This window comes from Manis pentadactyla, chromosome 14 (genome assembly GCF_030020395.1).
Source record: "Manis pentadactyla isolate mManPen7 chromosome 14, mManPen7.hap1, whole genome shotgun sequence".
NCBI lineage: Eukaryota > Metazoa > Chordata > Mammalia > Pholidota > Manidae > Manis > Manis pentadactyla.
The window spans coordinates 16039300-16063276 of NC_080032.1; positions in this window are offsets into that span (position 1 = coordinate 16039300).

Sequence of the window (23977 nt, forward strand, 5' to 3'; positions counted from 1 at the left end):
GCTCAAGAAATCATAGCTAGTTGTAAGTGGTGAAACATGACTCTGAGTTCAGACCAACCTGTGCATACCCCTTGATGGTCACTGTTCCACAGTTGGCACTGCCGGTCTCCACTGAGGGCTTCCTCCCTGCCTACTCAAGACATACTGAAAGTTTTAGGAGTTAATGTCCAGGTAGCAGCACCTACCCAATGATGGGTGGGAAGTGTCAGATAAATACCCTGGCTTCTTTACCTCTTAGGTGGCATAATTCTGAGATATGTGCTACATCACCCAGAAGCCCCCAGTGAGACTGAGTTCCAGTTACCCACAAGGTGAACTCGCTCAATAAGAACTCTTCATTGCCTTTTTCCCTTCCCAATGTCACTTTTCCACTCTCCTACTGTTGGGTATGGAAATCACCTACCAAATAAACTGCCAACACTCAAATCCTTGTCTTGGGATACTATGCACCAGCCACTGTGAAAAGAGCTCTAAATATGTATATACATATCATCTCACTTAATCACTACATGTAATGTTCTCATGTTATAGACACCTGTTGCACAGACAGAGTGAGTGACTTACCAAAGGTTACACAGCCAGGAATGAGCAGAACAGAGGTGGAATATAACCCTTTTTGACCTGAACGCCTAGGTTCTTATAAGTCTACCCATACTCCACCCACTGTCATCTGCCCTCAAAGTTGCCCAACTCCATTCTCTCCCTATATGAAAACTGTCATGCCTCATGCCCCATCCCAGAGGAGTCCCTTGCCTTGCAAGGGAAGAAGCCAGCAAATCAGTATTAACGCTCCAAAAAACTCAGTTACCAAGTCACTAAGCAACTAAGATTTCTTAAGACATGTGCCAAAATAGTGATCCCAGCAAGGGGGAATATCATCAGGTTTTACAGCACAGCTTTAAGGGTCCAAACAGAAGAGAATCCACTGTGACAAGTACATCCTAAATCAGTCCTCACATGTGATGACTTAATTCAGCAAACCAGAGGCCTTTGCTCCGGAAGCGGCAGTAGGAGTTTCCCAGCACTCTCCACTCCAACTCGTTCCCATAAATGTTAAACAAAATCTACCGGTGTCTGGCTCATAGTAGGCACTTGGTAAGTATTTCTTGAATACATGAATCAATCAATGAATGGATTAATGAACCAACAAACACAGGTGTACCACCTAGCTGGGCACAGAGCCTCCAGCTAAGACCCCTCTCACTTCTAGGACGTCTCCTGCCCATTTGATAAAAGAGCAAAAAGCTGAACCATATGCTCTGAAAATGATGAGTGCCACCCAAAATTTTAAGACTGTTTCCTACATGATGTTTCATTTCATACACCCTCTCCACCATAACAATTTTTGAGCTCGTTGGAATGTGGATACATGAGAATCAAGTGTGGATGAAAGAACCTCTAAATCCAAGAGATGTTAATATCTTGTCCCACCATTTGCCACTAACTTGTTATGTGATCTGGGGACATGTCTTCCCATTTGGAGGGCCAATTTCCTTGTCTTTAAAATGAAAGGGGTTAAGCTGAGTTTAAGATCAAAGATACCCTTCTGGTGCTAACCTTGTATGATTCCAGTATCTATCCAGGTAGGAAGAGAGATGCAAATTTTACACATTACAAATTTCCCAATGCTTCCCCAAATCTCATCTGTGGATTTCTGGGCATAGATATTCCTGCCAATAATAAATGCTGTTTTATTGTATGCCATCATGTTCTCAGGACAATGCAGGAACTCTCCATACATTATCTTATTTAGTCCTCACAACAACTTATGTATCATACACAAATGCTTTCAGGTGCCGGTAAACAGAAACCTGACTACCAAGGGCTTAAGCAATAAGGACATTCTTAACAAGGAAATTGGATATCCTGCTGTTGGCCCAGCATCTCAACAATATCATCAAGGATCTAGGTTCTTATATCCTTCTTTTCCAGTAGCCTCAGAGTGCTGGTTTTTCATTCACATGTTTGTTGCCTCGTGGTCACAAGATGGCTACTATGGCTCCAGACATCATAACCTTGCACAACATTCAAAGCAGAAAGAAGGGAGCCACAGATCTATTCTCAGTTGCTGCTCTCTTTTTTAGTGAAAAATTATTCCCAGAATTGTCTACACCAACAGCACTTTTATCTCATTGGCCAAAACTCAGTCGCACAGCCACCTCTGACTGAAATAGAACCTGGGAAAGTGTCTGGCTTTTGAACCTCTGTAGTAGGAGGTGGGCATGAGAAAAACAATGAGGCATGCTATTGGCTAGGGAACCAACAGTGTCTGTACATTACTTATCCCCATTTGAAATTAGGAAAACAGGAGCTTAGAGAGGTTAAATAATTTGTTCATCATCACACAGTGAATAAATGGCAGGATAATAGCATGCTTCTGCCCAAATCCAAAGCCTGTGCTCTTAACTACTGTCAAATCCCAACCTAGGCACCATATAAACCTTTAAATGTTGAGTGTTGGTCAATTTAAAGGGGGTCACATTTTCTAAAAGTATATTGAAACAGAACAGCATATCAAGTCCTATGTGAGAAATAGGAAATGGGTCTTGTCTGGAAGGCAATAGGATTCTGACATTACCTGCAGCCTATTGCAAAGGACAGCATTGTCCTAAGCCCTTGGCACCCTCCCCCAGCTAGAAGACTGGCTTCACAGGGCTTTGCCTTGCGCTCATCAGCATAAGCAGTTGAGTCAGAAGAAGATTATCCTGGGGAGGGTGGCCAGAGACCTGGGATGGGCTGGTCATTCCTGGGCCATATGTCAAGGAGCCCTTAACCAGATAATCACTCTTTCCCAAGAAAACCAGTGGAGATGGGCCTTTGAATGAAGGATGGTGATATTTTATATTTGATGCTCAACCTGACTCATTACTGCAGTAGCCACCAGAAAGCCAAGTAAGTCAGGAGGGGAGAAAACATTTTGTCAGACTCAGAGGCAGACCCCCTCCTGCCTTCAGCAGGCAGCACAGGTAGCTCCTTAGCCCTCTTAGATGGATAATGGACCATAGGGGACATTTCCCTCATTACAGAAAGCTCGACTGGACAGCCCTAAAGTGGAGTAAGGCGGAGGAGGGTTGGTTTCCAAAGGAGAATCAAGATGTCGGGACCTGAAGAAGGGTGGCTAGATGTTGGGGAAGCAAAACCGATGCCCACTGTGCCATTCTTAATTTGAGAGTTGCAGATGACTGAGACCCAAGAAGACACTAGATCTTCTTCCCAGGGGAAAAATTTGAAACAATTCCATAAACACAGAATTCTGCTTAGAGTTTCAGAGGGGTCACAGGCTCCCTGAAGCCAAACAATGAGCAGTGACCCTGGTTCAGAATGTCTGGTGTTCAGGGAATTCTAGCAAGACAGCGGGGGCTGGCGGAATAACATTTAAAGGTTTTGCTGCCTGCGTGTGGTCTCCAGAGGTTCCTTTTCTCTCCAACCCAATGCCCTTAGTCGGGGAACGAGAAGAATTTGTCTCTACTCCTAATTATTGGGTAAGACACAAACGATGCAAAATATTATGCTAAATGAGTTCCCTTAAAATAGCAGAGAGCAAACCAGCGCAGAAGATGCCTTGTCATTTGCAATTTGCAAACGAGTTTGATGCCTTTCCTCATCTTCTCCCTTCTCCCCACCCCTGAGGTTGGTGTTAATCTGAATTCCTGAAGGAGTCACCTTCCCCCCAGAAAGGTGTCCCTGGAGGGGAGGAGAGGAGGAAGGTGGGGGGATGGAAATGCAGCTTGATTGCCTACATCTGATTAGTAATTACATGCCAAGAGTCGCTCTGGAGAGAAATGCTGTCGCCCTCTGATGAGGAAAGGGCTTTAAGAGGCAGATCTCCCAGGTGAAGGGTGGGGTGGGATGGAGATGAAAAGGAGAGGAAGGTGGTAACACACAAACAATTGGGGACAGTTGCTAGTTGGGCTGGGGGACAGGCAGGCAGGTGATTCCATCCTCTGCTGTTTCCCTGCTCCACCATTCATCAACATGGGTGAATTTGAGATTTGGGTGGCTTCAACTATGTCTGTGCCTCAGTTTCTTTATCTGTAAAATGGGAATGAAGCTGCTACTGCCTTTTTAGAGCTGTTGTGAAGATCGGATAAAGTCTTAGTAAGAGTGTGTGCATCCAAAGAAGCTCCAGTTCTGCCTCTGATTGGCAGGACATTGTGCTCGGGATTCTGTACGACCTCAAGAAGGTCACCTCGGTCTCTGCCAACATGGCTGTAGACCATCTTTTAAAAATGGAACAGACAGACTGTAACTAACTTCCAACTACTTGTGTCACCAGAAAGCATTGGTGGCTTGGGTGATTATTTCTCCTCCAAATGCCTTAATCAGAACCCCTCCTCAGCCTTTCCACAGAGCATACCCACCTTCCCACAGAGCATACAGGCCCCTTCCCATCCCCCAAGAGCCACCTGGCTTCACCATACCCTCTTTTCTGCTCCATTTTGGTATTGTGTGTTCAGTAGATGAGGTGGTGGTTAGACTTTGCATTATTACTGACTTGTCCTGGTTACTTCACTACCTACAATGACCCTTCCCATGTAGGAGGATTGGGGCTATAGCAGTGGTCCTTAGCTCTGGCTGCTCACTGCACCCTGGCAAGATTTTTACATGTTGATGTCCTGGTTCATGCCCCATCCCAGCCCTAAGATTCTTATTTAATTGGTTTTGTGACAATTTTAAAAACAGGTGATCCTAACTTGCCATTACATTTGAGGACCAGTAAACTACAGAAACTAGGACTAGTGAATGATATACAGTGGTGGGGTGAATCCATATTTTTAAGCTTTATTGTAAGGAAAATAAAATAATTGTACATTTGATCAAAATTAAAAAAAAAAAATTCAAACCTCTTTGCTTCCCCCAAATCATAAGCCAAATTAGGATTCCAAATATCCAACTTCTTAAAAAGAAACTCTAATAAATATGGAAGACCAAGAGGAAAGTATACATGCCCCAAACAATTTTTGAAACTGTCACATATAAAGAACTCTTGCAAACCAATAAGAAATATAAAAGAAAACTGAAGCTCCAATGAAAGAAAATGAACAAAAGACATGAAAAATGATTCTCAGTAGAATGAATATGTGTCTAATAAGCTTAGGAAATTTTTCTAAAACTCAGCCTTTTCAATAATCAAAGAAATGCAAGTAGAAACAACAAGACACCACCTTTTAAGCCTATTAAGTTAGCAAAGACAAAAAATAAAAACCTCTGTGCTGGCCACATATTTGGTTTTAGATGTATACATGGACTTCCCTGAAGTCCTTCCCTGAGAGTGGAGGAAGTACTCTCAAATAAAATACTGCTGGATGGGATTGTAAACTGGTTCAAACTTTCTGGAAAGCAATTTGGCAGGACAATCCCAATTATGTTAAAAAATATATATTTACTTTTAGGCATCTGAAAAAATACCAGGAGGATATAAAACAAATGTTAACAACAGTTTTCTTTCTGTAATAAGATTAGGGTGATTTTTATTTTCTTCTTTATACTTTTTTGTGTTTTCCAAATTTCCAAAGTGACTATGAATTGCTTACATAATGAGGAAAAAAGAAAAACAATGGGAAGAGACACATTTTTTTAAAAACCTTGTTATGGTCTTTTGAAATGTGTTTTTCACTGGTTCATTCCAGGATGCTTGGTTTTGCAACACTAAGCTCTTTCTGAAGAGGTTCGTACTTCCTCCTGAGAGAATTGTTGAATAAAAGAATCTGGTTATTTTAGTATGTCTAGCAAAAATGAAATCACACCTGCTCTGCGTTCAGCAGCCCTGGGGAGGTATTTTGGCTTTGTCCCTTCTTGGCTGTGTGACCTTGGGTGAGTTATTCAACTGCTCTGAAGTCTGGATTCCATATCTTTAAAGGAAGACATATAACTATCTCTATCTTATAGGACTGAATGAGATAGCTGATCTGAAGTGCTGGGACAATGCCAGGGACATTGTAGGTGCTCAATCAGCTGTCACGAGCATGGACATGGAATCCTCATGAAGGGGAAGCAGTCATCCAGAGGGAAATCCGTCCTTCTTGGAGAAAATTATCATGATAAAAACACCACATGTCATCACTCCCATTTATAAAGGGGGCTTTGGAGGCTCTCGGACAGGCAGCATGCTTTGCTCAAGATCCTCCCCGGACTTCAGGATCAGGGGCTGAACAAGCAGCAAAGAACAACTTTCTTTGCTCCTGGAAGACTGTCCCTTGCCCAAAATGACACGTCATCCGTCTTCCCACATCTCCCCAGAACAACAGCAGCATCTTCTCCCATGTTTCACCAACACCATCCCCTGGTGCTCACAGCAGCACATCAATAGTGGGAAAAACCTAAAGCTATCTAAATGTCTGTGAGCTCCCTGAGGATAAGAACGGTGTCCATTTTGCAATCCCCACTTTTCTATCTATCTTCCTAGTTTTTTTGTTTGAGTCAGAGTTGAGCCAGACTAGAAAGGAATGAAGAAGATTCAAATGGCCCTGGGCTTATTGGCCAGTCCAAATAGGTGATTAATTCTTCCTCCAACTGCTATCAAGCAGAACTGAGAGATAAAGTCAGCAACTGGAGGAACATCAGGGGCAGATGGTGGAGGGCCTTGTAGGTCAGTGAGGACTGTGGCTTTTAATTGGAAGGTGGGGATTTCTGCCTTTTTGTTCACTGATGTATCCTTAACACCTATAACACTGACTGGCACATAGTAGGCACTCAATTAACAGTTGTAAAAATAAACAAATGCTATGCAGCCAACAAAAATTCCTGCCATAGAATGATATTTATGATGTACTGCTTAGCTGGGGTTTTTTTCCAAGACAGATAACAAAAGTGTATAAAAGTGGGTAATCACACAATGTTCACAGTAGTGAATTTGGCCATAGTTTTTTTTTCTGTTTTTCTAACTGAATATTTCCAAAATGGGTATTTGTATAAGAAAAATAAATGAATAAATTGGATGAAGGATTGGAAAGGAAGGAAGGAGCTAGGAAGAGGAGAAATTAATTCAAGCCATGGAAATCCAGCCCTTGTCTCCACACCCCCATCCTCCAGCCTTTATCTCACACACACACACACACACACACACACACACACACACGCACACGCACGGCAGCCCTTGGCTTCCCGGGCCCTGCCCTTGGCTGCATTCCAGGCTTCTCTGCTCCTGGCGGCTCCTGACATCCTTTCAGGCCCCGGTCTCCAGCCACCCCCTGCCACCCTGGCCACAGTGGAGGCTGCATTCAGATGCACAAAGGCAATTAGCAAGGGCTGGCCGCCTGGCTCCTCTAATTGCCTCCACTCCTGAAAATAAATAAACCATGGCTTTTTCTGAGGAAAATAAAAACATCTCAGCCATTAGCCCCACATACATGCAGAGCAGGTCTCCCCTAGGAATACAAAGGATTTGCCAGAGATAGGAACCACATAACCAGAAGGCCACTGCCCCAAGAGGAATGAGGCCAGCTGCCAGAACAGCCACTGACTGGCTCTCTAGGACTCACCCCAATGTGAAATCAGCCCTCTAGAAGGAACTAGGTTCAAATCCATCTCTACCATTCACTAGCTGGGTGACTTTGGGCAAAACACACTGCCTCTTTGAGCCTTCACTACAAAATGGGAGCAGTGACAGAACCATCTTCTTCCGGAGGGAGGCTGAATGAGAAAGCTCCCAGTAGGAACTCCTGACTGTTACTTATGAGCAAACTTGTACCTCTGTCTGTGCACCCTTCTCCCATCCCCTTCCAAATCTCACTGATTAATGTTCATCCTCTGGGATTCAGTCCAGATGTTTCCTCTCCCAAGATGCCTTCCTGACCCCTTCAGGCTGTGCCTCTGCCACGTGCCCCAGTTTACGCACTACTTACCTGCGTAGGTCAGGGCTCATTGGTCCTGAGTGACAGAGACAGCCTCTGGCTAACTTAAGGGGCAAGGCAATTTACTGGAAGGATGTCAGAGCTCAAGAAATCAATGTGAGGTTGGAGAATGGGCCTTGGGAATGAACTAAGGATGCTCCAGGGAGCCAAGAAGTAGAATATGGGCAGGACGCCACTGCTGAGCGGAAAAAAGAACTTTTCTCTTTCAGGTGCCTTTTCTCTGCTCAGAATCAAATTCCAGAAAGAGGATGATGGCCCGCTAAGGACACAGGCCCACCCCTTGGCCAGGGCAGAGCAGATTCCCCAGTTATGGCCCCACCATAGTTTCTCTAGAGGGGAGCGGTTACCCCAAGAAAGGAAGTGACCTGTGAAATAAAAGTGGGTGCTGGTCAGGGAACAAACAACAGAAATCCATCGCAAATAGAGGCAGGGATTTCATGTCACTCGATTCATTTGAGTCTCCAGCACTTTACTCAGGGTCTCGGAAAGTTTGCTGAATGAGTGAATGATAGGAAAACCATAGTTTTTAAGGCAAGTAGTGCTAAGAGCCACAACTGAGGCTCAAGGAATGATGGTGGGAATCAGGGGGTTGGGAGTAGTACTTAGAAACATGGACTTGGGAGTCAGACAGAGCTGAGTTCAAGTTCTAGCTCTGCCTCACTTGTGACTTAATCTTTGACTTTAGGCAAATTGCTTTCCGGCTTCAGTTTCCTTATCTGGAAGGATATCTTTGTAAGTTTGTTGTAAGATCCAAGATTTGTGTAAAGAATTGATATGCTAGGAGGGGCGGAAGATGGCGGCGTGAGTAGAGCAGCGGAAATCTCCTCCCAAAACAACATATATCTATGAAAATATAACAAAGACAACCCTTCCTAGAATAAAGACCAGAGGACACAGGACAATATCCAGACCACATCCGCACCTGAGAGAACCCAGCGCCTCGCGAAGGGGGTAAGATACAAGCCCCGGCCGGGCGGGAGCCGAGCGCCCATCCTCCCAACTCCTGGCGGGAGAAGAGCAGGCAGAGCGGGAGGGAGACGGAGCCCAGGACTGCCGAGCACCCAGCCCCAGCCATCCGGGCCAGAGCGCAGGGCGCTCGATACTAGGAAAACAGGGCAGCAAGAACAGTGAGCGGGCAATGGAGGCCGGGCGACAGGACATAAGAAAAGCGCGCGACCATTTTTTTTTGCTTTTTTGCTGTTTTGTTTTGGCGAGCGCTTTTTGGAAGTCTTAAAGGGATAGGGACCCCAATACTAGGGAAACAGGGCAGAAAGACCGGTGAGCAGAGGCCTGAGGCTGGCACCGCAGAATAAAGAAAAACGAACGACCACCTTTTTTTTTAATTAAAAACTTTTTTTTTTTTTTTAATTAAAAAATTTTTTTTTCTTTTTCTTTGGTGGGCGTTGTTTTGTTTTGGCGGGTGCTTTTTGGAAGTCTTAAAGGGGCAGGGCGGGTCACTTAATCCAGAGGTAGGGAATCCGGGATCTCTGGGCACCCTAACCCCTGGGCTGCAGGGAGCAGGGAGGCCCCTTACGGAGATAAATAGCCTCCCAGCAGCTCCTGCTCCAACGCGACTCCACCATTTTGGAGTAGCTGCCCGAGCCAGGCCAAGCCCACGGCAACAGCGGAGATTAACTCCATAGCAGCCGGGCAGGAAGCAGAAGCCCTGTCTGCGCGCAGCTGCGCAGCACAAGCCACTAGAGGCCGCTGTACTCCCAGGAGAGGAGGGCCACAAAACAACAAGAAAGGAAGTCCTTCCAGCCGTCACTCGTCCCAGTTCTGCAGACTATTCCTATCACCATGAAAAGGCAAAGCTACAGGCAGACAAAGATCACAGAGACAACACCAGAGAAGGAGACAGACCTAACCAGTCTCCCTGAAAAAGAATTCAAAATAAGAATCATAAACATGCTGACAGGGATGCAGAGAAATACGCAAGAGAAATGGGATGAAGTCCGGAAGGAGATCACAGATGCCAGAAAGGAGATCGCAGAAATGAAACAAACTCTGGAAGGGTTTATAAGCAGAATGGATAGGATGCAAGAGGCCATTGATGGAATTGAAACCAGAGAACAGGAACGCATAGAAGCTGACATAGAGAGAGACAAAAGGATCTCCAGGAATGAAACAATATTAAGAGAACTGTGTGACCAATCCAAAAGGAACAATATCCATATTATAGGGGTCCCAGAAGAAGAAGAGAGAGGAAAAGAGATGGAAAGTATCTTAGAAGAAATAATTGCTGAAAACTTCCCCACACTGGGGGAGGAAGTAATCGAACAGACCACGGAAATACACAGAACCCCCAACAGAAAGGATCCAAGAAGGGCAACACCAAGACACATAATAATTAAAATGGCAAAGATCAAGGACAAGGAAAGAGTGTTAAAGGCAGCTAGAGAGAAAAAGGTCACCTAGAAAGGGAAACCCATCAGGCTAACATCAGATTTCTCGACAGAAACTCTACAGGCCAGAAGAGAATGGCATGATATATTTAATACAATGAAACAGAAGGGCCTTGAACCAAGGATACTGTATCCAGCACGACTACCATTCAAATATGACGGTGGGATTAAACAATTCCCAGACAAACAAAAGCTGAGGGAATTTGCTTTCCACAAACCACCTCTACAGAACATCTTACAGGGACTGCTCTAGATGGGAGCACTCCTAGAAAGAGCACAGCACAAAACACCCAACATATGAAGAATCGAGGAGGAGGAACAAGAAGGGAGAGAAGAAAAGAATCTCCAGACAGTGTATATAACAGCTCAATAAGCGAGCTAAGTTAGGCAGTAAGATGCTAAAGAGGCTAACCTTGAACCTTTGGTAACCACGAAGTTAAAGCCTGCAATGGCAATAAGTACATAGCTTTCAATAGTCACCCTAAATGTTAATGGGTTGAATGCACCAATCAAAAGACACAGAGTAACAGAATGGATAAAAAAGCAAGACCCATCTATATGCTGCTTACAAGAAACTCACCTCAAACCCAAAGACATGTACAGACTAAAAGTCAAGGGATGGAAAAACATATTTCAAGCAAACAACAGTGAGAAGAAAGCAGGGGTTGCAGTACTAATATCAGACAAAATAGACTTCAAAACAAAGAAAGTAACAAGAGATAAAGAAGGACACTACATAATGATAAAGGGCTCAGTCAAACAAGAGGATATAACCATTCTAAATATATATGCACCCAACACAGGAGCACAAGCATATGTGAAACAAATACTAACAGAACTAAAGGGGGATATAGACTGCAATGCATTCATTCTAGGAGACTTCAACACACCACTCACCCCAAAGGATAGATCCACTGGGCAGAAAATAAGTAAGGACACAGAAGCACTGAACAACACAGTAGAGCAGATGGACCTAATAGACATCTATAGAACTCTACATCCAAAAGCAGCGGGATATACATTCTTCTCAAGTGCACATGGAACATTCTCCAGAATAGACCACATACTAGGCCACAAAAAGAGCCTCAGAAAATTCCAAAAGATTGAAATCCTACCAACCAACTTTTCAGACCACAAAGGCATAAAACTAGAAATAAACTGTACAAAGAAAGCAAAGAGGCTCACAAACACATGGAGGCTTAACAACACGCTCCTAAATAATCAATGGATCAATGACCAAATCAAAATGGAGATCCAGCAATATATGGAAACAAATGACAACAACAACACTAAGCCCCAACTTCTGTGGGACACAGCAAAAGCAGTCTTAAGAGGAAAGTATATAGCAATCCAAGCATATTTAAAAAAGGAAGAGCAATCCCAAATGAAGGGTCTAATGTCACAATTATCGAAATTGGAAAAAGAAGAACAGATGAGGCCTAAGGTCAGCAGAAGGAGGGACATAATAAAGATCAGAGAAGAAATAAATAAAATTGAGAAGAATAAAACAATAGCAAAAATCAATGAAACCAAGAGCTGGTTCTTCGAGAAAATAAACAAAATAGATAAGCCTCTAGCCAGACTTATTAAGAGGGAAAGAGAGTCAACACAAATCAACAGTATCAGAAACGAGAAAGGAAAAATCACGACGGACCCCACGGAAATGCAAAGAATTATTGGAGAATACTATGAAAACCTATATGCTAACAAGCTGGGAAACCTAGGAGAAATGGACAACTTCCTAGAAAAATATAACCTTCCAAGATTGACCCAGGAAGAAACAGAAAATCTAAACAGACCAATTACCAGCAACGAAATTGAAGCGGTAATCAAAAAACTACCAAAGAACAAAACCCCCGGGCCAGATGGATTTACCTCGGAATTTTATCAGGCATACAGGGAAGACATAATACCCATTCTCCTTAAAGTTTTCCAAAAAATAGAGGAGGAGGGGATACTCCCAAACTCATTCTATGAAGCTAACATCACCCTAATACCAAAACCAGGCAAAGACCCCACCAAAAAAGAAAACTACAGACCAATATCCCTGATGAACGTAGATGCAAAAATACTCAACAAAATATTAGCAAACCGAATTCAAAAATACATCAAAAGGATCATACACCATGACCAAGTGGGATTCATCCCAGGGATGCAAGGATGGTACAACATTCGAAAGTCCATCAACATCATCCACCACATCAACAAAAAGAAAGACAAAAACCACATGATCATCTCCATAGATGCTGAAAAAGCATTTGACAAAGTTCAACATCCATTCATGTTAAAAACTCTCAGCAAAATGGGAATAGAGGGCAAGTACCTCAACATAATAAAGGCCATCTATGATAAACCCACAGCCAACATTATATTGAACAGCGAGAAGCTGAAAGCATTTCCTCTGAGATCGGGAACTAGACAGGGATGCCCACTCTCTCCACTGTTATTTAACATAGTACTGGAGGTCCTAGCCACGACAATCAGACAAAATAAAGAAATACAAGGAATCCAGATTGGTAAAGAAGAAGTTAAAATGTCACTATTTGCAGATTACATGATACTGTACATAAAAAACCCTAAAGACTCCACCCCAAAACTACTAGAACTGATATCGGAATACAGCAAAGTTGCAGGATACAAAATCAACACACAGAAATCTGTGGCTTTCCTATATACTAACAATGAACGAACAGAAAGAGAAATCAGGAAAACAACTCCATTCACAACTGCATCCAAAAAAATAAAATACCTAGGAATAAACCTAACCAAAGAAGTGAAAGACTTATACTCTGAAAACTACAAGTCACTCTTAAGAGAAATTAAAGGGGACACTAACAGATGGAAACTCATCCCATGCTCGTGGCTAGGAAGAATTAATATCGTCAAAATGGCCATCCTGCCCAAAGCAATATACAGATTTGATGCAATCCCTATGAAACTACCAGCAACATTCTTCAATGAACTGGAACAAATAATTCAAAAATTCATATGGAAACACCAAAGACCCCGAATAGCCAAAGCAATCCTGAGAAAGAAGAATAAAGTAGGGGGGATCTCACTCCCCAACTTCAAGCTCTACTATAAAGCCATAGTAATCAAGACAATTTGGTACTGGCACAAGAGCAGAGCCACAGACCAATGGAACAGACTAGAGAATCCAGACATTAACCCAGACATATATGGTCAATTAATATTTGATAAAGGAGCCATGGACATACAATGGCGAAATGACAGTCTCTTCAGCAGATGGTGCTGGCAAAACTGGACAGCTATATGTAGGAGAATGAAACTGGACCATTGTCTAACCCCATATACAAAAGTAAACTCAAAATGGATCAAAGACCTGAATGTAAGTCATGAAACCATTAAACTCTTGGAAGAAAACATAGGCAAAAACCTCTTAGACATAAACATGAGTGACCTCTTCTTGAACATATCTCCCCGGGCAAGGAAAACAACAGCAAAAATGAGTAAGTGGGACTATATTAAGCTGAAAAGCTTCTGTACAGCAAAAGACACCATCAATAGAACAAGAAGGATCCCTACAGTATGGGAGAATATATTTGAAAATGACACATCCGATAAAGGCTTGACGTCCAGAATATATAAGGAGCTCACACGCCTCAACAAACAAAAAACAAATAACCCAATTAAAAAATGGGCAGAGGAACTGAACAGACAGTTCTCCAAAAAAGAAATACAGATGGCCAACAGACACATGAAAAGATGCTCCACATCGCTAATTATCAGAGAAATGCAAATTAAAACTACAATGAGGTATCACCTCACACCAGTAAGGATGGCTGCCATCCAAAAGACAAACAACAACAAATGTTGGCGAGGCTGTGGAGAAAGGGGAACCCTCCTACACTGCTGGTGGGAATGTAAGTTAGTTCAACCATTGTGGAAAGCAGTATGGAAGTACATCAAAATGCTCAAAACAGACTTACCATTTGACCCAGGAATTCCACTCCTAGGAATTTACCCTAAGAACGCAGCAATCAAGTTTGAGAAAGACAGATGCACCCCTATGTTTATTGCAGCACTATTTACAATAGCCAAGAATTGGAAGCAACCTAAATGTCCATCAATAGATGACTGGATAAAGAAGAAGTGGTACATATACACAATGGAATACTACTCAGCCATAAGAAAAGGGCAAATCCAATCATTTGCAGCAACATGGATGGAGCTGGAGGGTATTATGCTCAGTGAAACAAGCCAAGCGGAGAAAGAGAAATACCAAGTGATTTCACTTATCTGTGGAATATAAGAACAAAGGAAAAACTGAAGGAACAAAACAGCAGCAGAATCACAGAACTCAAGAATGGACTAACAGGTACCAAAGGGAAAGGGACTGGGGAGGATGGGTGAGTAGGGAGGGGTAAGGGGGGGAGAAGTAGGGGAGTATTAAGATTAACATGCATGGGGGGGTAGGAGAAAAGGGAGGGCTGTACAACACAGAGAAGGCAAGTAGTGATTCTACAACATTTTGCTATGCTGATGGACAGTGACTGTAAAGGGGTTTATAGGGGAGACCTGGTATAGGGGAGAGCCTAGTAAACATAATATTCGTCATGTAAGTGTAGATTAGTGATACCAAAAACAAAGCAAAAAAAAAAAAAAAAAGGGCAGTTCCTGTGTGGTAACCTCCAACGAGTTCTACACAAGGGTATAAAGGGCATATAAAAGTGTAGGCAAAGGGTCTGTTTGTGTTTATACAGAGGATCAAAGCCTAATTGGGCTACCCCGAAAATGAACTAAGATACGATATGAAAAAGAACTTCCAACATCTGCACTCTCTGGAAGACTCATGCCAGAAGATGATCATCAAAAAACCCCAACAAAGATCCATGCACTGCTACAGTTGTAGATGCACTCATCCCACCAGTTCCTGTTCCAAGTTCACTTGCCATGGGAATGAGGAAGGAAATATCTAAACTGGCCTGTGCATACAGTAAAACAACAAATTTGACTGGATCTATACTGTTGGAACTCAACCAAGAATTTGGAGAAGTGCAAATTGTAGCGCTCCAAAGTCTTACAACTACAGACTATTTACTGTTAAAAGAACATATGGCATGTGAACAGTCCCCAGGAATGGGTTGTTTTAATTTGTCTGATTTCTCTCAGACTGTTCAAGTTCAGTTGGACAATATCCACCATGTCATAGATAAGTTTTCACAAATGCCTAAGGTGCCTAACTGGTTTTCTTGGTTTCACTGGAGATGGCTGGTAATTACAGATATGCTTTGGTTATGTAACTATACTCCTATTATGTTAATGTGTGTGCGCAATTTAAATAGTAGCTTAAAACCTATATATGCTGAAGTTACTCTACAAGAAGATATGTCAAAGAAATAATCAATCTTCCCATGTTTTCTCCTGCCTGCTACTTCTATAGCTTTTCTTCTTCCTTCCTAATTACAACCCTCAAATAGAATTTGTGCCTCATATCAAATTTACCGAGTATCATAATTCTTCCAAGTGGTAAAGATACCTCAAGACAAATGCTGGGCATAGAAGCCACAGGGCATAAATATGCAAAGAAGTAAAAAGCTAACCTTTTCAAACAATAAGGCTTCTCTCTCACTTACCAACTTCACATTTCCCTGTATGGCCCCGGAAGATGACTGGTTAGCCAGAGACGGGTAAGATTCCTCAAGGGAGGAACAACCTAAGACAGGCACAGTCGCAGGGGGGTCATCAGGTGAGAAATTGGGGATCAACAGAGGTGAGGCTTAGAACCTCACCCCCCCGTTCTGAGAGAAATCTTCTGCATACGTGGATGTTTTATTGCCCTGGTCTAGCTTGGATTAACACATAGTCTACAGGCACACACCTGATCATCTACATTTGCTCTCTTATAACACTAAACTATGTTTTCTACCTTTATCTTGTATCTACCTACCACTTCAGCATTTTATTAAAAATAATAATAATAATAAAGAGAGAAATGTGGTATCCACATATAAATCAAGTATAAAAACCAAATGAGTATTCATATTTGAACTGACTGTTTAGAGTTCATAATGATTGAGCAAAACCGAAAGTTTCTGTGATGACTGCCCTTGTACTGTTCACTATGTAACTTATTCATTATGTAAGAATTTGTTCTACATGTAAGAACTTGTTTGTTATGCTTCAGAAGATTGGAGACTGACGAAAATTAGGCTTGGGGTGGATTAATGATTGTGCATTGAGCATTGACTCCCCTATACAGAATTTTATTGTCGTTAACAACCATTTGATCAATAAATATGAGAGATGCCCTCACAAAAAAAAAAAAAAAAAAAAAAAGGACAGACTTCCAATGGTAAAATAAATAAGTAACTGGGATGTAATGTATAGCATAAGGAATATAGTCAAGATATTGTAACAGCTTGGTAGGGTGATAGCTGGAACCTAGAATTATGTATATAAATGTTCTACCACCGTGTTGTACACTTGAAACTAATGTAATGTAATACTGTGCATCAACTACCCTTCAATAAAAAATAATTATTTAAAAAAAAAAAAAAAAAAGAATTGATATGCTGCCTAGGACATAATAAGTGCTCAACAGACCACATGGTCAGTACTCTTATTTTTATCACTGCTGATATTCCTGCAGGAGGTGAGGGGGCGAGAAGTGATCTGCTGGATGCAAATGAGTCTTACAGAGAAGGTGTCACAGTATATGTGTGGGCCCTGTGGGGGGCCCCTAGACCAACAAGGTCAGGACACTGTCCTAGAGAAGCTCAGAGTTGAGTGAGGGAGACAGATGAATTTTTACCTGAGATGAAATGTGCAAGTCATACTTCTTTTAAATGAACAAAAAAAATGAAACTAACATGGTGAAAATCTGATGCAGCTAGCAGAACCTGATGCAGCTAGTAGAACCTGGTGCAGCTAGCAGAACCTGATGCAGCTAGCAGAACCTGATGCAGCTAGCAGAACCTGATGCAGGACGGAGCAAAGCCAAATGCAGTCCAGGACTGACTGACTCATCTCGCTGACTTCTGGAATAGGGATGAAATGCCCGAGCCCTCGGGGAGGGAGGAGACCGCTCCAGATGTCTTCTCAAGTCAGAATCTGAGCTGAGGTTTAGGATAAGTTTGGAGAGTCAGGAGGAAGGAGGACTCCAGGCAGGGAGCATGGCAGTTGGAAGGTCCAACCGTAAGGAACTGTCTGAGCCTGCTCGGGCTATGATGAATGCCACAGGCTGGACAGCTTCCGCACAGACATTTACTTCTCACAGTTCTGGCACCTGGGAAGTCCAAGACCAAGGTCAGAAGATTGAGTTCCTGATGAGGACTCTCCTCCTGGCTTGCACATAGCCAACCTTCGAGCTGCATCCTCACATGGCGGAGAGAGAATGAGCTCCTGTCTCTTTCTCTTCCTATAAGGACATCACCATTAAGATTTCTAAACTTAATTATCTGCCAAGGGCCCCAACTCCAAATATCATCACATTGGGGGTTACAGCTTAAATACATTAATTTGGGCAGGAGGGGGGGAGCCCACAGATATTCAGCCCAGAATGGAGACCTTGGTGGTAGGCAGGGGAGCAAAGAGGGAGACCGATTTTGATGGTGGCTTATATTTTTGGCAGGTCCTGTCTTTCCCTCCAGATCTTTATGGCTTTCACTGCTGCTTGGATAGGGGGACCCACACGTGGTTTTGCCTAGGAAGTAGCTGCTGAGGTTTCCTTTTACAATTTAAAGCCTGGGCTCTGCCCCAGATATGCTAAATTTAGACTCTCCTGGGACAAGGCCAGGAAATCTGGATTTTTCTTCCCCTCAATGATTATTTTTATTTAGATAAAATTCACGTAACATAAAACTCACCATTTTAAAGTGTACAACTCAGTCATTCACAACATTATGCAACCACCACCTCAATCTAGTTCCACAACATATCCATCGTCCCAAAGGGCAAGTCCTTACCCATTAAAGCAAAACCCCTTCATCCCCTTACCCCTCCCCAGCCCCTGGCCACCAGTAATCTGCTTTCTGACTCTACAGATTCGCCTCCTCTGGTCATCTCATATCAAGGGAATCACACAATCCGAGTCCTCCCATGACCCTCTCCTTCCACCAACATCATGTTTTCAGGTTCTTCCATGTTGTAGCGCATGTCAGGGCTGCATTCTTTTTAATAAACACTGCACTGTGTGGAGAGGCCACGTTTGCTTTATTCATTCGTCAGTGGGCAGACATTGGGGTGGTTTCCGCTTTCTGCCGCTTGTGAACGGTGCTGTCCCCGAGTGATTTTTTTATTCCAATTTAAGAGTTGCCGTTTGGGAACTGTACTGAGGTTCCAAACACTTCAAAAAAAAGCCAAAGGCTTCAAACTTCTGCATGAGAATCACCTGGAGAGCCCGCTAAAAACACAGAGGCCAGAGCCCTATCTCCAGATATGAGGACACAGCAGATGTGGGTGGGGCCTGGGAATCATTTTGCATGAGGTCCCAGCCCCTCATCCTGGGGAATTGGGCTGCAAGTGGCCTATCCATCATTCTGTAAGAAGCAGTGATTTAAAAGGTCATCCATGGCTGCTGGAATTAGGTGTGATTTTTTTTCCTATTCTTTAACACTTTCACTATTTGTCAAATATTTGATAGTGAGCATGTTTTACTTTTATATACAGGGTTATTTGAAGAATTAATGAATGAAGAAGACAGTCAAAGGCTCTAGTGCCCCACTTCACTGTCAGCCTCTGCTGCTCGCAGCCCTCACCCCTACCAGCTGAGATTTCATGACCCGTCCCTTCCCGTGCTCCTCGGAGCTCAGCCTCTTTCCGGGAAGCACACACACATATTAAGAAAGTCAGTGTCTGATTTCTATGCACGGGACCCTTTTGCCTACGGCATGTCATACAATTTGCTTACTTACCGCACGCTTTTTGGAGCATCTGAGGAAGTCAAAGCTGGGGGCTGGATCTCTGTTTTCCTACAGATAATGATAATTCTCCCACCACCTAAGTTAATAGATTGAGGCTCGCAGGCATTTATGAGTGGTGTCTTTAATATGGTTCTGGAATATTTGCCCTATAAATTCTTAAGAACAGACTTATAGATTGCCTATTACCAGCATTATGGACTATTAATAAATCAGTTACAGCCACATTTTTTTTTTAAATTGCATTTCCCTTCGTGTTCACATTCTAAGCAGCTAAAAATGGGTGAGAGGCAGGACACCCGTGCTGGATGAAGGCTGCGATTTCCTGCAGAGAGAAGGGAGCCGACGCATACGTCTGAAGAGGCAAACGGTTTGGAGCAAGGGAGAGGAGCAAAGGGACCCGCCAGCTGGGCACTGGTGCAACGTTTTAGAGCCACAGTCCATCTCCGGGGGTCCTCAAGCAGCACGGCTGAGTTCATGTACCCATGATCCAGGGCTATAAATCCCCCCGGTATGTCTCTGCTCAGGGTGTTCTGTGTTAACACGTAAGGCTATGCTGCCTGGTGAGGGGGGTAACCTGAGCATTGCCGGGACCCTCCTGCTGGCATGCATGAAAACACGGTTGCCTGGGAGGGCAGACCAGAGGCTCTCCGGCTCCAGAGCCCTTCCCCAGGCAGAGGGAGGACCTTCAGCTGCCTTCGAGGCTCCTGTAAGCTGGGGAGTCCCCGGGGGATGACGTCTTCCTGGGTATGTGTGTTTCCACCACCACAGCCACAACATGCTTTCCCTCTGTGGACCCACAGCTGCCTTGACTGGCCCTAACTGCTCACTCTGCCCCGTAGGAAGACCCCTCAGCACTGGTGTTTGAGACCGGTTGCTCCACTGGCATTTTTATACACACAGCCCTTTCCTCCCAACAGTGCCAAGTCCAAGATAACAAACGTAAGGGTTGTACTTTTTTTTCTTCAAGCAAGCTGAGAATTGAGTCACTCTGCCCGCTACATTTTGTCCCTACCAGTGGATTTACTGGAGCAAATCCCTTTCTCACTTTACAGTCTCTTCTCATTGAGCCTCCCCTCCCCCCACCATGCTACTGTGCGTGCATGCTTGTTGCATCTGAACATCAGTTGTTGAAGCTGGTGGAATTTTTTCCCCAGAAGCCTCCAGTGCAAATCAGTAGAGGCAAACAGACAGACAGAAAAGCATTTTCTGGCATCATATACCATGTGTGATGAAAGAAGTCTTTGCTAGCTCTTATAACCCTGACTAATACAAACAATATGTGTTAAGTGCTAAAAGAGGTATACAATCTTACTCAAAACTCACAACAGACATATGAGATTGTTTTTATAATTGCCCTACACAGCAAATGCTATACATGGGATGAACCAAGACAGAAGATTCTAGAGCCCTGTCTAGTAACTGCTACACTGAGAAATATATGGTCAATTTGCCTGTTTTTTAAAAGATCCTTTTCTACCAAATGTCCCAGCTGCTCTGACTCCCACTGGAGATCAGACTCTCACTAGAAGTGTCTAAGCCAACTGGGATGTGGGGGCATGGGCCAGGTAACAATCCTACATGCTAGTAGCAGGGGCACTTGAAGGAAAGATGCACTACCATTCAGATGCATCTCGCCAGTCCGCACCTCAGTCCTTCAAACAGCCTGGGCACTCAGTCTGGCTGCCTGCCTCCATTAATGTCTCTCAGCTTCTCACCCAATGCTGTCATCATCTCTCCTTGATGACCTGGAGACTTTCAAGGCAGTACCTCTAGTTCAACCATATCCCCAAGACCCCCTTTCATATCAGGAGCCCCTTGGGGGCAGTCTCTCCAAGTCCTGTCCCCACCTCCCAGCCAGAAGAGGGCAACAAGCTGACAGTTAACCAGGACACAGGGGAGTCTGAGAACCTTTCGAAGCTCTCCGAAAATCTTCCCCACCCAGGCACCTGTGATTGAATCAGATTCCTTCCCTAGGAATCACTCCTTGGATGAAGGAATTGCCTGCAGAAGGCCCCTGCTAAAAATGCTCTTTCAGAGAGGAGTCCCTCATATGCATTTGCAAAGCCCATGTCTCAAATGAGTTCATCTATTGATTCATTCAATGTCATTGATACCTACAGGGCTGCAGGACTGGGGATATGGTGATAAGAGTGTCCCCTCAAGAACAGCAGGCAGAGTTCCATGGGATGGGGACACAGGATTGAGATGGGTGACACCTGACTGGGTCATGGGTCTCTGGAGTGGGGGTGGGGGTGGGGAACGGTCTGAGGCATGAAGGAGGCACCCAAGGGCTCTGGGTACGGAATGCAGGAGGGTAGAGAAGGCTTCCGTAATGATTCTGCCTGAAGCCGGCCCTGCCCAGCAGTGCCTTTGTCCTCCAGCCTCTGTCACATCCTCTGGCCTCTTTCTTTGAAGGTTCGGTCTGGGGTTTGAAAGCAGAGGCTTTCAGTTTGTGTAAACATAAAATCTTCATTGGCAAAATTGCTCGGCAAATTTTGGAAGGTTGGACTAGATGTCAGAAAACTGGTTCTAGCTCTCACTTGTGCCCCGATGACAACGAGTCCATCATTTCTCCTCTTGGGGCCTTGGTTTCCCCACATGCAAGTGGGCCACACCAGAGACAATAAAAGGAATGATGGAGTGTTGGTAAAGACTGAGGCTTTGCCTTAATAAGAGCTGGGTTCACAACTAAGATATACATTTAGTCCCTGCAGCCAACACTACGGATTCACCCCCACAGCCATTCATGGCTCTTCATCTTGCTGTCCTCCTCAACAGAGCCACAAAAACTAAGTCCTCATCTTCCCAGAAGCTCTTGAAGCTTGGAGTGATTATGGCCAGTGAGGAGTCCCAAGTCTCCAGAGAAAGCACCTCTTCCAGAATGAAAAGACAAAGCTTCAAGAGGAGAGGAATTACCACACCCCCTTCCTATTGCCTGGGTCATGGACAAGATGGTTGAAGGTGCAGCAGCAGCCATAATGCAACCATGAGGAAGAAAGCCACACTATGAGAATGGAGACTGCTAGAGCAGAAAGATAGGAGGCTGGGTCCCCAAGGATGTTGCTATAGATAAAATCTTGAGCAGCTGGCAGCAAGCTTCTTGTTTCATGGACCAAATAAAACCTCTTGACAGATTTGTCAGGTCTTCAGTTATTGTCAGCCACATGCAATTCTAACTGACCAGTTAGAACCAGTCATTTCTTTTTAAAATTAGTATCGATTGAGCACTTACTCCTGACAAGCATGTAAGCACCTTACATCTATTCTCTCCAATTCCTACAACAACCCATTTCATAACTGTAAACACTGAGACAGAGAGGGTAAGTAATTTGTTCAAAGTAATAGATACAGCACAAATTTGACCTCTAGAACCTGGGCTCTTAATCAAAACCCATACTTCCATTTCCTGAGCCTCAGTTTCCCTAGATCTAAAATGAGACAGAAGGCAGTGTTGTAAGGGATCTAAGGCTCTGAGCCTTGAACAATTCAGACTGACTTCCGTTCAAATCCTGCCTCTACCACTTGGTACTGTATGACTTGAGAAAGTGACTAAACCTCTCTGAGTCCAGATTTCTTCTTCAGGAACTGGGGACGGTAAGAGGACACACATCATAGGGTTGTCATAAGGACTCAGCATCAAGCAAAGCTGTCAGCATAGTACCCATCACAGAGCAGGCAGTTCTCTGTGGCTAAGACGATCTTGTCTGTCCTTTGCAGCACAGGACTTCCATGACACAGGCGACTGGTAATACAGCAATTCAGGAAGACGTTGGGACGTCTTCTCCTGGGGGAGAAGTGCTACCGTGCCTTTCTAGGAACAGAAGACAAATTGCATAGAGAAATTTTTCAGCTGAAACCCACTATTTTTTAAAACAACAGTTTACAACTCTGTTTACTCCTGGCAAGGGTTAGGCCATAGCTTCCAGCCCCTCCCTGCCACAGGTAATGGAGGAGAGAGAGGGGGAATCACTCTCCAAGGGCCTTGCCAGACTCCACAGCTAAGCTAAAAACTTAAAAACCTGAAAATGGGAAGTGAAGGGGGAGGCACGGAAATATGAAGCAGGTTCCAAGGAGGTTATATAAAAACAATGAAATCGTAATATTTTCCACAACAGATATCATCAGTGCCGCCTGAACGCATTCTATTAAACCTCATTTATTAAATTTTGAGGAACGTAATTTAGATAAAAGATCCTGGACAAACAGGTTGCAAAATAGCCGATTCCGGACGCATCAACGTCCTCCATGCATGGAAAACAGGCTGGTATTTTTCTCTGAGGCCCTGTCAGGCCCTCCCTCTACAGCTTGTGCGGAAAAGGAGACATGTGGGTGGAGAGGAAGGGGGCTCTAAGCTGCTGTCTGCGGTCTTTCTCCCCACTCAGCGGCCATTTGGAGGTGTCCTGCTTCCAGCCTGTAGCATAGACAGCTCTGAAGTTGAACAGGCATGCTTAGCTGTGTTCTGGGATTCATGGGCCAGGAGGACATAGGTGTGCAGGAACCAAAACAAGCAATGTGCACACAGCACAAATAGCTTCTTTGTTTATCTAAGGGTCTGCTCTGAGCCCCCCAGGACATCCCTCCCAGAGACGCTCATCTGCTGGTATTCACAGGGCAGGTACTCACCAGTGTTCCCATGGAGGAAACAGGTGATATCTTATTCTGGGGTTTCCAGGTCATTGGGGAGTCCCCTTAACCCCACCAAACTCCCAGCCCCAAACACTACCTGAGCCCAGCTTTCTAAGGCCCAAGACAAAAGGCACTAACCCATGCCAGAGACTGTCTCCATTACTTCATGTCCTCCTCTCCTCCATCTGCTCAAGGAACAGATTACAGA